We start from the raw sequence: 14,344 nt of genomic DNA, 5'->3' as shown, positions 1-14,344 counted from the left end.
ATTGGTGCACTCGCAGGCTCTGAGTCAGGGCATTGGTGCACTCGCAGGCTCTGAGTCAGGGCATTGGTGCACTCGCAGGCTCTGAGTCAGGGCATTGGTGCACTCGCAGGCTCTGAGTCAGGGCATTGGTGCACTCACAGACACGCAGTCAGGGCATTGGTGCACTCGCAGGCTCTGAGTCAGGGCATTGGTGCACTCGCAGGCTCTGAGTCAGGGCACTGGTGCACTCACAGACACGCAGTCAGGGCATTAGTGCACTCACAGACACGCAGTCAGGGCATTAGTGCACTCACAGACACGCAGTCAGGGCATTAGTGCACTCACAGACACGCAGTCAGGGCATTGGTGCACTCGCAGGCTCTGAGTCAGGGCATTGGTGCACTCACAGACACGCAGTCAGGGCATTGGTGCACTCACAGACACGCAGTCAGGGCATTGGTGCACTCGCAGGCTCTGAGTCAGGGCATTGGTGCACTCGCAGGCTCTGAGTCAGGGCACTGGTGCACTCACAGACACGCAGTCAGGGCATTAGTGCACTCACAGACACGCAGTCAGGGCATTAGTGCACTCACAGACACGCAGTCAGGGCATTAGTGCACTCACAGACACGCAGTCAGGGCATTGGTGCACTCGCAGGCTCTGAGTCAGAGCATTGGTGCACTCGCAGGCTCTGAGTCAGGGAATTGGTGCACTCGCAGGCTCTGAGTCAGGGCATTGGTGCACTCGCAGGCTCTGAGTCAGGGCATTGGTGCACACACAGACACGCAGTCAGGGCATTGGTGCACTCGCAGGCTCTGAGTCAGGGCATTGGTGCACTCGCAGGCTCTGAGTCAGGGCATTGGTGCACTCGCAGGCTCTGAGTCAGGGCATTGGTGCACTCACAGACACGCAGTCAGGGCATTGGTGCACTCGCAGGCTCTGAGTCAGGGCATTGGTGCACTCGCAGGCTCTGAGTCAGGGCATTGGTGCACTCGCAGGCTCTGAGTCAGGGCATTGGTGCACTCAGAGACACGCAGTCAGGGCATTGGTGCACTCACAGACACGCAGTCAGGGCATTGGTGCACTCACAGACACGCAGTCAGGGCATTGGTGCACTCGCAGGCTCTGAGTCAGGGCATTGGTGCACTCGCAGGCTCTGAGTCAGGGTATTGGTGCACTCACAGACACGCAGTCAGGGCATTGGTGCACTCGCAGTCTCTGAGTCAGGCAATTGGTGCACTCGCAGTCTCTGAGTCAGGCAATTGGTGCACTCACAGGCTCTGAGTCCGGGCATTGGTGCACTCACAGACACGCAGTCAGGGCATTGGTACACTCGCAGGCTCTGAGTCAGGGCATTGGTGCACTCGCAGGCTCTGAGTCAGGGCATTGGTGCACTCGCAGACACGCAGTCAGGGCATTGGTGCACTCGCAGACACGCAGTCAGGGCATTGGTGCACACACAGACACGCAGTCAGGGCATTGGTGCACTCGCAGGCTCTGAGTCAGGGCATTGGTGCAGTCACAGACACGCAGTCAGGGCATTGGTGCACTCGCAGACACGCAGTCAGGGCATTGGTGCACTCGCAGACACGCAGTCAGGGCATTGGTGCACACACAGACACGCAGTCAGGACATTGGTGCACACACAGACTCTGAGTCAGGGCATTGGTGCACTCGCAGACACGCAGTCAGGGCATTGGTGCACTCGCAGACACGCAGTCAGGGCATTGGTGCACACACAGACACGCAGTCAGGGCATTGGTGCACTCGCAGGCTCTGAGTCAGGGCATTGGTGCAGTCACAGACACGCAGTCAGGGCATTGGTGCACTCGCAGACACGCAGTCAGGGCATTGGTGCACTCACAGACACGCAGTCAGGGCATTGGTGCACACACAGACACGCAGTCAGGACATTGGTGCACACACAGACACGCAGTCAGGACATTGGTGCTCACACAGACACGCAGTCAGGACATTGGTGCACTCGCAGGCTCTGAGTCAGGGCATTGGTGCACTCGCAGGCTCTGAGTCAGGACACTGGTGCACTCGCAGACATGCAGTCAGGGCATTGGTGCACTCGCAGGCTCTGAGTCAGGGCATTGGTGCACTCGCAGGCTCTGAGTCAGGGCATTGGTGCAATCACAGACACGCAGTCAGGGCATTGGTGCACACACAGACACGCAGTCAGGGCATTGGTGCACTCACAGACACGCAGTCAGGGCATTAGTGCACTCTCAGACACGCAGTCAGGACATTGGTGCACTCACAGGATCTGAGTCAGGGCATTGGTGCACTCGCAGGCTCTGAGTCAGGACATTGGTGCACTTGCATTCTCTGAGTCAGGACATTGGTGCACTCGCAGGCTCTGAGTCAGGGCATTGGTGCACTCGCAGGCTCTGAGTCAGGGCATTGGTGCACTCGCAGGCTCTGAGTCAGGGCATTGGTGCACTCGCAGACACGCAGTCAGGGCATTGGTGCACTCGCAGGATCTGAGTCAGGGCATTGGTGCACTCGCAGGCTCTGAGTCAGGACATTGGTGCACTTGCATTCTCTGAGTCAGGACATTAGTGCACTCACAGGCTCTGAGTCAGGGCATTGGTGCACTCGCAGGCTCTGAGTGAGGACATTGGTGCACTTGCATTCTCTGAGTCAGGGCATTGGTGCACTCGCAGGCTCTGAGTCAGGGCATTGGTGCACTCGCAGGCTCTGAGTCAGGGCATTGGTGCACTCGCAGGCTCTGAGTCAGGGCATTGGTGCACTCGCAGGCTCTGAGTCAGGGCATTGGTGCACTTGCATTCTCTGAGTCAGGGCATTGGTGCACTCGCAGGCTCTGAGTCAGGGCATTGGTGCACTCGCAGGCTCTGAGTCAGGGCATTGGTGCACTCGCAGGCTCTGAGTCAGGGCATTGGTGCACTCGCAGGCTCTGAGTCAGGGCATTGGTGCACTCGCAGGCTCTGAGTCAGGGCATTGGTGCACTCGCAGGCTCTGAGTCAGGGCATTGGTGCACTTGCAGGCTCTGAGTCAGGACATTGGTGCACTTGCAGGCTCTGAGTCAGGACATTAGTGCACTCACAGGCTCTGAGTCAGGGCATTGGTGCACTCGCAGGCTCTGAGTCAGGACATGAGTGCACTCACAGGCTCTGAGTCAGGGCATTGGTGCACTGGCAGGCTCTGAGTCAGGGCATTGGTGCACTTGCAGGCTCTGAGTCAGGACATTGGTGCACTTGCATTCTCTGAGTCAGGACATTGGTGCACTCGCAGGCTCTGAGTCAGGACATTGGTGCACTCGCAGACACGCAGTCAGGGCATTGGTGCACTCGCAGGCTCTGAGTCAGGGCATTGGTGCACTCACAGGCTCTGAGTCAGGGCATTGGTGCAGTCACAGACACGCAGTCAGGGCATTGGTGCACTCGCAGACACGCAGTCAGGGCATTGGTGCACTCGCAGACACGCAGTCAGGGCATTGGTGCACACACAGACACGCAGTCAGGACATTGGTGCACACACAGACACGCAGTCAGGACATTGGTGCTCACACAAACACGCAGTCAGGACATTAGTGCACTCGCAGGCTCTGAGTCAGGGCATTGGTCCACTCGCAGGCTCTGAGTCAGGACATTGGTGCACTCGCAGACACGCAGTCAGGGCATTGGTGCACTCGCAGGCTCTGAGTCAGGGCATTGGTGCACTCGCAGGCTCTGAGTCAGGGCATTGGTGCACTCACAGACACGCAGTCAGGGCATTGGTGCACTCGCAGACACGCAGTCAGGGCATTGGTGCACTCGCAGACACGCAGTCAGGGCATTGGTGCACACACAGACACGCAGTCAGGGCATTGGTGCACTCGCAGGCTCTGAGTCAGGGCATTGGTGCAGTCACAGACACGCAGTCAGGGCATTGGTGCACTCGCAGACAAGCAGTCAGGGCATTGGTGCACTCGCAGACACGCAGTCAGGGCATTGGTGCACACACAGACACGCAGTCAGGACATTGGTGCACACACAGACACGCAGTCAGGACATTGGTGCTCACACAGACACGCAGTCAGGACATTGGTGCACTCGCAGGCTCTGAGTCAGGGCATTGGTGCACTCGCAGGCTCTGAGTCAGGGCTTTGGTGCACTCGCAGGCTCTGAGTCAGGGCATTGGTGCACTCGCAGGCTCTGAGTCAGGGCATTGGTGCAATCACAGACACGCAATCAGGGCATTGGTGCACACACAGACACGCAGTCAGGGCATTGGTGCACTCGCAGGCTCTGAGTCAGGGCATTGGTGCACACACAGGCTCTGAGTCAGGGCATTGGTGCACTCGCAGACACGCAGTCAGGGCATTAGTGCACTCTCAGACACGCAGTCAGGGCATTGGTGCACTCGCAGGCTCTGAGTCAGGGCATTGGTGCACTCGCAGTCTCTGGGTCAGGGCATTGGTGCACTCGCAGTCTCTGGGTCAGGGCATTGGTGCACTCGCAGGCTCAGAGTCAGGGCATTGGTGCACTCGCAGACACGCAGTCAGGGATTGGTGCACTCACAGACACGCAGTCAGGGCATTGGTGCACTCGCAGGCTCTGAGTCAGGACATTGGTGCACTTGCAGTCTCTGAGTCAGGACATTGGTGTACTCGCAAGCTCTGAGTCACGGCATTGGTGCACTCGCAGTCTCTGGGTCAGGGAATTGGTGCACTCGCACACACGCAGTCAGGGCATTGGTGCACTCGCAGACACGCAGTCAGGGCATTGGTGCACTCGCAGGCTCTGAGTCAGGACATTGGTGCACTCGCAGTCTCTGGGTCAGGGCATTGGTGCACTCGCAGTCTCTGGGTCAGGGCATTGGTGCACTCGCAGGCTCAGAGTCAGGGCATTGGTGCACTCGCAGTCTCTGAGTCAGGGCATTGGTGCACTCGCACACAAGCAGTCAGGGCATTGGTGCACTCTCAGGCTCTGAGTCAGGGCATTGGTGCACTCGCAGGCTCTGAGTCAGGGCATTGGTGCACTCGCACACACGCAGTCAGGGCATTGGTGCACTCACAGACACGCAGCCTAGGCATTGGTGTACTCACAGGCTCTGAGTCCGGGCATTGGTGGACTCGCAGGCTCTGAGTCAGGGCATTGGTGCACTCGCAGGCTCTGAGTCAGGGCATTGGTGCACTCGCAGGCTCTGAGTCAGGGCATTGGTGCACTCGCAGGCTCTGAGTCAGGGCATTGGTGCACTCACAGACACGCAGTCAGGGCATTGGTGCAGTCGCAGGCTCTGAGTCAGGGCATTGGTGCACTCGCAGGCTCTGAGTCCGGGCATTGGTGCACCCGCAGGCTCTGAGTCAGGGCATTGGTGCACTCGCAGGCTCTGAGTCCGGGCATTGGTGCACTCACAGACACGCAGTCAGGGCATTGGTGAACTCGCAGGCTCTGAGTGAGGACATTGGTGCACTTGCATTCTCTGAGTCAGGGCATTGGTGCACTCGCAGGCTCTGAGTCAGGGCATTGGTGCACTCGCAGGCTCTGAGTCAGGACATTGGTGCACTCGCAGACACGCAGTCAGGGCATTGGTGCACTCGCAGGCTCAGAGTCAGGGCATTGGTGCACTCACAGACACGCAGTCAGGGCATTGGTGCAGTCGCAGGCTCTGAGTCAGGGCATTGGTGCACTCGCAGGCTCTGAGTCTGGGCATTGGTGCACTCGCAGACACTCAGTCAGGGCATTGGTGCACTCGCAGGCTTTGAGTCAGGGCATTGGTGCACTCGCAGACACGCAGTCAGGGATTGGTGCACTCACAGGCTCTGGGTCAGGGAATTGGTGCACTCGCACACACGCAGTCAGGGCATTGGTGCACTCACAGACACGCAGTCAGGGCATTGGTGCACACACAGACACGCAGTCAGGACATTGGTGAACACACAGACACGCAGTCAGGACATTGGTGCACTCGCAGGCTCTGAGTCAGGACATTGGTGCACTCGCAGACACGCAGTCAGGGCATTGGTGCACTCGCAGGCTCTGAGTCAGGGCATTGGTGCACTCGCAGGCTCTGAGTCAGGGCATTGGTGCACTCACAGACACGCAGTCAGGGCATTGGTGCACACACAGACACGCAGTCAGGGCATTGGTGCACTCGCAGGCTCTGAGTCAGGGCATTGGTGCACACACAGGCTCTGAGTCAGGGCATTGGTGCACTCGCAGACACGCAGTCAGGGCATTAGTGCACTCTCAGACACGCAGTCAGGACATTGGTGCACTCACAGGATCTGAGTCAGGGCATTGGTGCACTCGCAGGCTCTGAGTCAGGATATTGGTGCACTTGCATTCTCTGAGTCAGGACATTAGTGCACTCACAGGCTCTGAGTCAGGGCATTGGTGCACTCGCAGGCTCTGAGTGAGGACATTGGTGCACTTGCATTCTCTGAGTCAGGGCATTGGTGCACTCGCAGGCTCTGAGTCAGGGCATTGGTGCACTCGCAGGCTCTGAGTCAGGGCATTGGTGCACTCGCAGGCTCTGAGTCAGGGCATTGGTGCACTCGCAGGCTCTGAGTCAGGGCATTGGTGCACTCGCAGACACGCAGTCAGGGCATTGGTGCACTCGCAGGCTCTGAGTCAGGGCATTGGTGCACTTGCAGGCTCTGAGTCAGGGCATTGGTGCACTCGCAGGCTCTGAGTCAGGACATTGGTGCACTGGCATTCTCTGAGTCAGGACATTACTGCACTCACAGGCTCTGAGTCAGGGCATTGGTGCACTCGCAGACACGCAGTCAGGGCATTGGTGCACTCGCAGACACGCAGTCAGGGCATTGGTGCACTCGCAGGCTCTGAGTCAGGGCATTGGTGCACTCGCAGGCTCTGAGTCAGGGCATTGGTGCACTCACAGACACGCAGTCAGGGCATTGGTGCACACACAGACACGCAGTCAGGGCATTGGTGCACTCGCAGGCTCTGAGTCAGGGCATTGGTGCACACACAGGCTCTGAGTCAGGGCATTGGTGCACTCGCAGACACGCAGTCAGGGCATTAGTGCACTCTCAGACACGCAGTCAGGACATTGGTGCACTCACAGGATCTGAGTCAGGGCATTGGTGCACTCGCAGGCTCTGAGTCAGGATATTGGTGCACTTGCATTCTCTGAGTCAGGACATTAGTGCACTCACAGGCTCTGAGTCAGGGCATTGGTGCACTCGCAGGCTCTGAGTGAGGACATTGGTGCACTTGCATTCTCTGAGTCAGGGCATTGGTGCACTCGCAGGCTCTGAGTCAGGGCATTGGTGCACTCGCAGGCTCTGAGTCAGGGCATTGGTGCACTCGCAGGCTCTGAGTCAGGGCATTGGTGCACTCGCAGGCTCTGAGTCAGGGCATTGGTGCACTCGCAGACACGCAGTCAGGGCATTGGTGCACTCGCAGGCTCTGAGTCAGGGCATTGGTGCACTTGCAGGCTCTGAGTCAGGGCATTGGTGCACTCGCAGGCTCTGAGTCAGGACATTGGTGCACTGGCATTCTCTGAGTCAGGACATTACTGCACTCACAGGCTCTGAGTCAGGGCATTGGTGCACTCGCAGACACGCAGTCAGGGCATTGGTGCACTCGCAGACACGCAGTCAGGGCATTGGTGCACTCGCAGGCTCTGAGTCAGGGCATTGGTGCACTCGCAGGCTCTGAGTCTGGGCATTGGTGCACTCGCAGACACTCAGTCAGGGCATTGGTGCACTCGCAGTCTCTGGGTCAGGGAATTGGTGCACTCGCACACACGCAGTCAGGGCATTGGTGCACTCACAGACACACAGCCTGGGCATTGGTGCACTCACAGGCTCTGAGTCCGTGCATTGGTGCACTCACAGGCTCTCAGTCCGGGCATTGGTGCACTCGCAGGCTCTGAGTCAGGGCATTGGTGCACTCGCAGTCTCTGAGTCAGGACTTTGGTGCACTCGCAGGCTCTGAGTCAGGGCATTGGTGCACTCACAGACACGCAGTCAGGGCATTGGTGCACACACAGACACGCAGTCAGGGCATTGGTGCACTCGCAGGCTCTGAGTCAGGGCATTGGTGCACACACAGGCTCTGAGTCAGGGCATTGGTGCACTCGCAGACACGCAGTCAGGGCATTAGTGCACTCCCAGACACGCAGTCAGGACATTGGTGCACTCACAGACACGCAGTCAGGGCATTGGTGCACTCGCAGGCTCTGAGTCAGGACATTGGTGCACTTGCATTCTCTGAGTCAGGACATTAGTGCACTCACAGGCTCTGAGTCAGGGCATTGGTGCACTCGCAGGCTCTGAGTGAGGACATTGGTGCACTTGCATTCTCTGAGTCAGGGCATTGGTGCACTCGCAGGCTCTGAGTCAGGGCATTGGTGCACTCGCAGGCTCTGAGTCAGGGCATTGGTGCACTCGCAGGCTCTGAGTCAGGACATTGGTGCACTGGCATTCTCTGAGTCAGGACATTAGTGCACTCACAGGCTCTGAGTCAGGGCATTGGTGCACTCGCAGACACTCAGTCAGGGCATTGGTGCACTCGCAGACACGCAGTCAGGGCATTGGTGCACTCGCAGGCTCTGAGTCAGGGCATTGGTGCACTCGCAGGCTCTGAGTCTGGGCATTGGTGCACTCGCAGACACTCAGTCAGGGCATTGGTGCACTCGCAGGCTTTGAGTCAGGGCATTGGTGCACTCGCAGACACGCAGTCAGGGATTGGTGCACTCACAGACACGCAGTCAGGGCATTGGTGCACTCGCAGGCTCTGAGTCAGGACATTGGTGCACTTGCAGTCACTGAGTCAGGACATTGGTGTACTCGCAAGCTCTGAGTCACGGCATTGGTGCACTCGCAGTCTCTGGGTCAGGGAATTGGTGCACTCGCACACACGCAGTCAGGGCATTGGTGCACTCACAGACACGCAGCCTGGGCATTGGTGCACTCACAGGCTCTGAGTCCGTGCATTGGTGCACTCACAGGCTCTCAGTCCGGGCATTGGTGCACTCGCAGGCTCTGAGTCAGGGCATTGGTGCACTCGCAGTCTCTGAGTCAGGACTTTGGTGCACTCGCAGGCTCTGAGTCAGGGCATTGGTGCACTCGCAGACACGCAGTGTGGGCATTGGTGCACTCACAGACATGCAGCCTGGGCATTTGTGCACTCACAGGCTCGGAGTCCGGGCATTGGTGCACTCGCAGTCTCTGGGTCAGGACATTGGTGCACTCGCAGGCTCTGAGTCAGGGCATTGGTGCACTCGCAGTCTCTGGGTCAGGGCATTGGTGCACTCGCAGTCTCTGAGTCAGGGCATTGGTGCACTCGCAGTCTCTGAGTCAGGGCATTGGTGCACTCGCACACAAGCAGTCAGGGCATTGGTGCACTCTCAGGCTCTGAGTCAGGGCATTGGTGCACTCGCAGGCTCTGAGTCAGGGCATTGGTGCACTCGCACACACGCAGTCAGGGCATTGGTGCACTCACAGACACGCAGCCTGGGCATTGGTGTACTCACAGGCTCTGAGTCCGGGCATTGGTGGACTCGCAGGCTCTGAGTCAGGGCATTGGTGCACTCGCAGGCTCTGAGTCAGGGCATTGGTGCACTCGCAGGCTCTGAGTCAGGGCATTGGTGCACTCGCAGGCTCTGAGTCAGGGCATTGGTGCACTCACAGACACGCAGTCAGGGCATTGGTGCAGTCGCAGGCTCTGAGTCAGGGCATTGGTGCACTCGCAGGCTCTGAGTCCGGGCATTGGTGCACCCGCAGGCTCTGAGTCAGGACATTGGTGCACACGCAGGCTCTGAGTCCGGGCATTGGTGCACTCACAGACACGCAGTCAGGGCATTGGTGAACTCGCAGGCTCTGAGTCAGGGCATTGCTGCACTCGCAGGCTCTGAGTCCGGGCATTGGTGCACTCGCAGGCTCTGTGTCAGGGCATTGGTGCACTCTCAGACACGCAGTCAGGACATTGGTGCACTTGCAGACACGCAGTCAGGGCATTGGTGCACACACAGACACGCAGTCAGGACATTGGTGCACTCGCAGGCTCTGAGTCAGGACATTGGTGCACTTGCATTCTCTGAGTCAGGGCATTGTTGCACTCGCAGGCTCTGAGTCAGGGCATTGGTGCACTCGCAGGCTCTGAGTCAGGGCATTGGTGCACTCGCAGACACGCAGTCAGGGCATTGGTGCACTCGCAGGCTCTGAGTCAGGGCATTGGTGCACTTGCAGGCTCTGAGTCAGGGCATTGGTGCACTCACAGGCTCTGAGTCAGGGCATTGGTGCACTCGCAGGATCTGAGTCAGGGCATTGGTGCACTCGCACACACGCAGTCAGGGCATTGGTGCACTCACAGACACGCAGCCTCGGCATTGGTGTACTCACAGGCTCTGAGTCCGGGCATTGGTGGACTCGCAGGCTCTGAGTCAGGGCATTGGTGCACTCGCAGGCTCTGAGTCAGGGCATTGGTGCACTCGCAGGCTCTGAGTCAGGGCATTGGTGCACTCGCAGGCTCTGAGTCAGGGCATTGGTGCACTCACAGACACGCAGTCAGGGCATTGGTGCAGTCGCAGGCTCTGAGTCAGGGCATTGGTGCACTCGCAGGCTCTGAGTCCGGGCATTGGTGCACCCGCAGGCTCTGAGTCAGGGCATTGGTGCACTCGCAGGCTCTGAGTCCGGGCATTGGTGCACTCACAGACATGCAGTCAGGGCATTGGTGAACTCGCAGGCTCTGAGTCAGGGCATTGGTGCACTCACAGACACGCAGTCAGGGCATTGGTGCACTCGCAGGCTCTGAGTCAGGGCATTGGTGCACTTGCAGGCTCTGAGTCCGGGCATTGGTGCACTCGCAGGCTCTGTGTCAGGGCATTGGTGCACTCTCAGACACGCAGTCAGGACATTGGTGCACTTGCAGACACGCAGTCAGGGCATTGGTGCACACACAGACACGCAGTCAGGACATTGGTGCACTCGCAGGCTCTGAGTCAGGACATTGGTGCACTTGCATTCTCTGAGTCAGGGCATTGGTGCATTCGCAGGCTCTGAGTCAGGGCATTGGTGCACTCGCAGGCTCTGAGTCAGGGCATTGGTGCACTCGCAGACACGCAGTCAGGGCATTGGTGCACTCGCAGGCTCTGAGTCAGGGCATTGGTGCACTTGCAGGCTCTGAGTCAGGGCATTGGTGGACTCACAGGCTCTGAGTCAGGGCATTGGTGCACTTGCAGGCTCTGAGTCAGGACATTGGTGCACTTGCATTCTCTGAGTCAGGACATGAGTGCACTCACAGGCTCTGAGTCAGGGCATTGGTGCACTCGCAGGCTCTGAGTCAGGGCATTGGTGCACTCGCAGACACGCAGTCAGGGCATTGGTGCACTCGCAGACACGCAGTCAGGGCATTGGTGCACTCGCAGGCTCTGAGTCAGGGCATTGGTGCACTTGCAGGCTCTGAGTCTGGGCATTGGTGCACTCGCAGGCTCAGAGTCAGGGCATTGGTGCACTCGCAGACACGCAGTCAGGGCATTGGTGCACTCGCAGGCTCAGAGTCAGGGCATTGGTGCACTCGCAGGCTCTGAGTCAGGGCATTGGTGCACTCGCAGACACTCAGTCAGGGCATTGGTGCACTCGCAGGCTTTGAGTCAGGGCATTGGTGCACTCGCAGTCACGCAGTCAGGGATTGGTGCACTCACAGACACGCAGTCAGGGCATTGGTGCACTCGCAGGCTCCTAGTCAGGGCATTGGTGCACTCGCAGTCTCTGAGTCAGGACATTGGTGTACTCGTAGGCTCTGAGTCACGGCATTGGTGCACTCGCAGTCTCTGGGTCAGGGCATTGGTGCACTCGCACACACGCAGTCAGGGCATTGGTGCACTCACAGACACGCAGCCTGGGCATTGCTGCACTCACAGGCTCTGAGTCCGTGCATTGGTGCACTCACAGGCTCTGAGTCCGGGCATTGGTGCACTCGCAGGCTCTGAGTCCGGGATTGGTGCACTCGCAGTCTCTGTATCAGGGCATTGGTGCACTCGCAGCCACGCAGTCAGGGCATTGGTGCACTCACAGACTCTGAGTCAGGGCATTGGTGCACTCACAGACACGCAGCCTGGGCATTGCTGCACTCACAGGCTCTGAGTCCGTGCATTGGTGCACTCACAGGCTCTGAGTCCGGGCATTGGTGCACTCGCAGGCTCTGAGTCCGGGATTGGTGCACTCGCAGTCTCTGGATCAGGGCATTGGTGCACTCGCAGCCACGCAGTCAGGGCATTGGTGCACTCACAGACTCTGAGTCAGGGCATTGGTGCACTCACAGACACGCAGCCTCGGCATTGGTGTACTCACAGGCTCTGAGTCCGGGCATTGGTGGACTCGCAGGCTCTGAGTCAGGGCATTGGTGCACTCGCAGGCTCTGAGTCAGGGCATTGGTGCACTCGCAGGCTCTGAGTCAGGGCATTGGTGCACTCGCAGGCTCTGAGTCAGGGCATTGGTGCACTCACAGACACGCAGTCAGGGCATTGGTGCAGTCGCAGGCTCTGAGTCAGGGCATTGGTGCACTCGCAGGCTCTGAGTCCGGGCATTGGTGCACCCGCAGGCTCTGAGTCAGGGCATTGGTGCACTGGCAAGCTCTGAGTCCGGGCATTGGTGCACTCACAGACATGCAGTCAGGGCATTGGTGAACTCGCAGGCTCTGAGTCAGGGCATTGGTGCACTCACAGACACGCAGTCAGGGCATTGGTGCACTCGCAGGCTCTGAGTCAGGGCATTGGTGCACTTGCAGGCTCTGAGTCCGGGCATTGGTGCACTCGCAGGCTCTGTGTCAGGGCATTGGTGCACTCGCAGACACGCAGTCAGGGCATTGGTGCACTCTCAGACACGCAGTCAGGACATTGGTGCACTTGCAGACACGCAGTCAGGGCATTGGTGCACACACAGACACGCAGTCAGGACATTGGTGCACTTGCATTCTCTGAGTCAGGGCATTGGTGCATTCGCAGGCTCTGAGTCAGGGCATTGGTGCACTCGCAGGCTCTGAGTCAGGGCATTGGTGCACTCGCAGGCTCTGAGTCAGGGCATTGGTGCACTCGCAGACACGCAGTCAGGGCATTGGTGCACTCGCAGGCTCAGAGTCAGGGCATTGGTGCACTCGCAGGCTCTGAGTCTGGGCATTGGTGCACTCGCAGACACTCAGTCAGGGCATTGGTGCACTCGCAGGCTTTGAGTCAGGGCATTGGTGTACTCGTAGGCTCTGAGTCACGGCATTGGTGCACTCGCAGTCTCTGGGTCAGGGCATTGGTGCACTCGCACACACGCAGTCAGGGCATTGGTGCACTCACAGACACGCAGCCTGGGCATTGCTGCACTCACAGGCTCTGAGTCCGTGCATTGGTGCACTCACAGGCTCTGAGTCCGGGCATTGGTGCACTCACAGGCTCTGAGTCCGGGCATTGGTGCACTCACAGGCTCTGAGTCCGGGCATTGGTGCACTCGCAGTCTCTGGATCAGGGCATTGGTGCACTCGCAGCCACGCAGTCAGGGCATTGGTGCACTCACAGACTCTGAGTCAGGGCATTGGTGCACTCGCAGGCTCAGAGTCAGGGCATTGGTGCACTCGCAGTCTCTGAGTCAGGGCATTGGTGCACTCGCAGGCTCTGAGTCAGGGCATTGGTGCACTCGCACACAAGCAGTCAGGGCATTGGTGCACTCTCAGGCTCTGAGTCAGGGCATTGGTGCACTCGCAGGCTCTGAGTCAGGGCATTGGTGTACTCGCAAGCTCTGAGTCACGGCATTGGTGCACTCGCAGTCTCTGGGTCAGGGCATTGGTGCACTCACAGACACGCAGCCTGGGCATTGGTACACTCACAGGCTCTGAGTCCGTGCATTGGTGCACTCACAGGCTCTCAGTCCGGGCATTGGTGCACTCGCAGGCTCTGAGTCAGGGCATTGGTGCACTCGCAGTCTCTGAGTCAGGACTTTGGTGCACTCGCAGACACGCAGTGTGGGCATTGGTGCACTCACAGACATGCAGCCTGGGCATTTGTGCACTCACAGGCTCTGAGTCCGGGCATTGGTGCACTCGCAGTCTCTGGGTCAGGACATTGGTGCACTCGCAGGCTCTGAGTCAGGGCATTGGTGCACTCGCAGACACGCAGTGTGGGCATTGGTGCACTCACAGACATGCAGCCTGGGCATTTGTGCACTCACAGGCTCTGAGTCCGGGCATTGGTGCACTCGCAGTCTCTGGGTCAGGACATTGGTGCACTCGCAGGCTCTGAGTCAGGGCATTGGTGCACTCGCAGTCTCTGGGTCAGGGAATTAGTGCACTCGCAGGCTCTGAGTCCGGGATTGGTGCACTCGCAGTCTCTGGGTCAGGGCATTGGTGCACTCGCATCCACGCAGTCAGGGCATTGGTGCACTCACAGACTCTGAGTCAGG

The sequence above is a fragment of the Hypanus sabinus genome, chromosome 4 (assembly GCF_030144855.1).
Source record: "Hypanus sabinus isolate sHypSab1 chromosome 4, sHypSab1.hap1, whole genome shotgun sequence".
Lineage (NCBI taxonomy): Eukaryota > Metazoa > Chordata > Chondrichthyes > Myliobatiformes > Dasyatidae > Hypanus > Hypanus sabinus.
Note: the sequence above shows the minus strand (reverse complement) of the source record.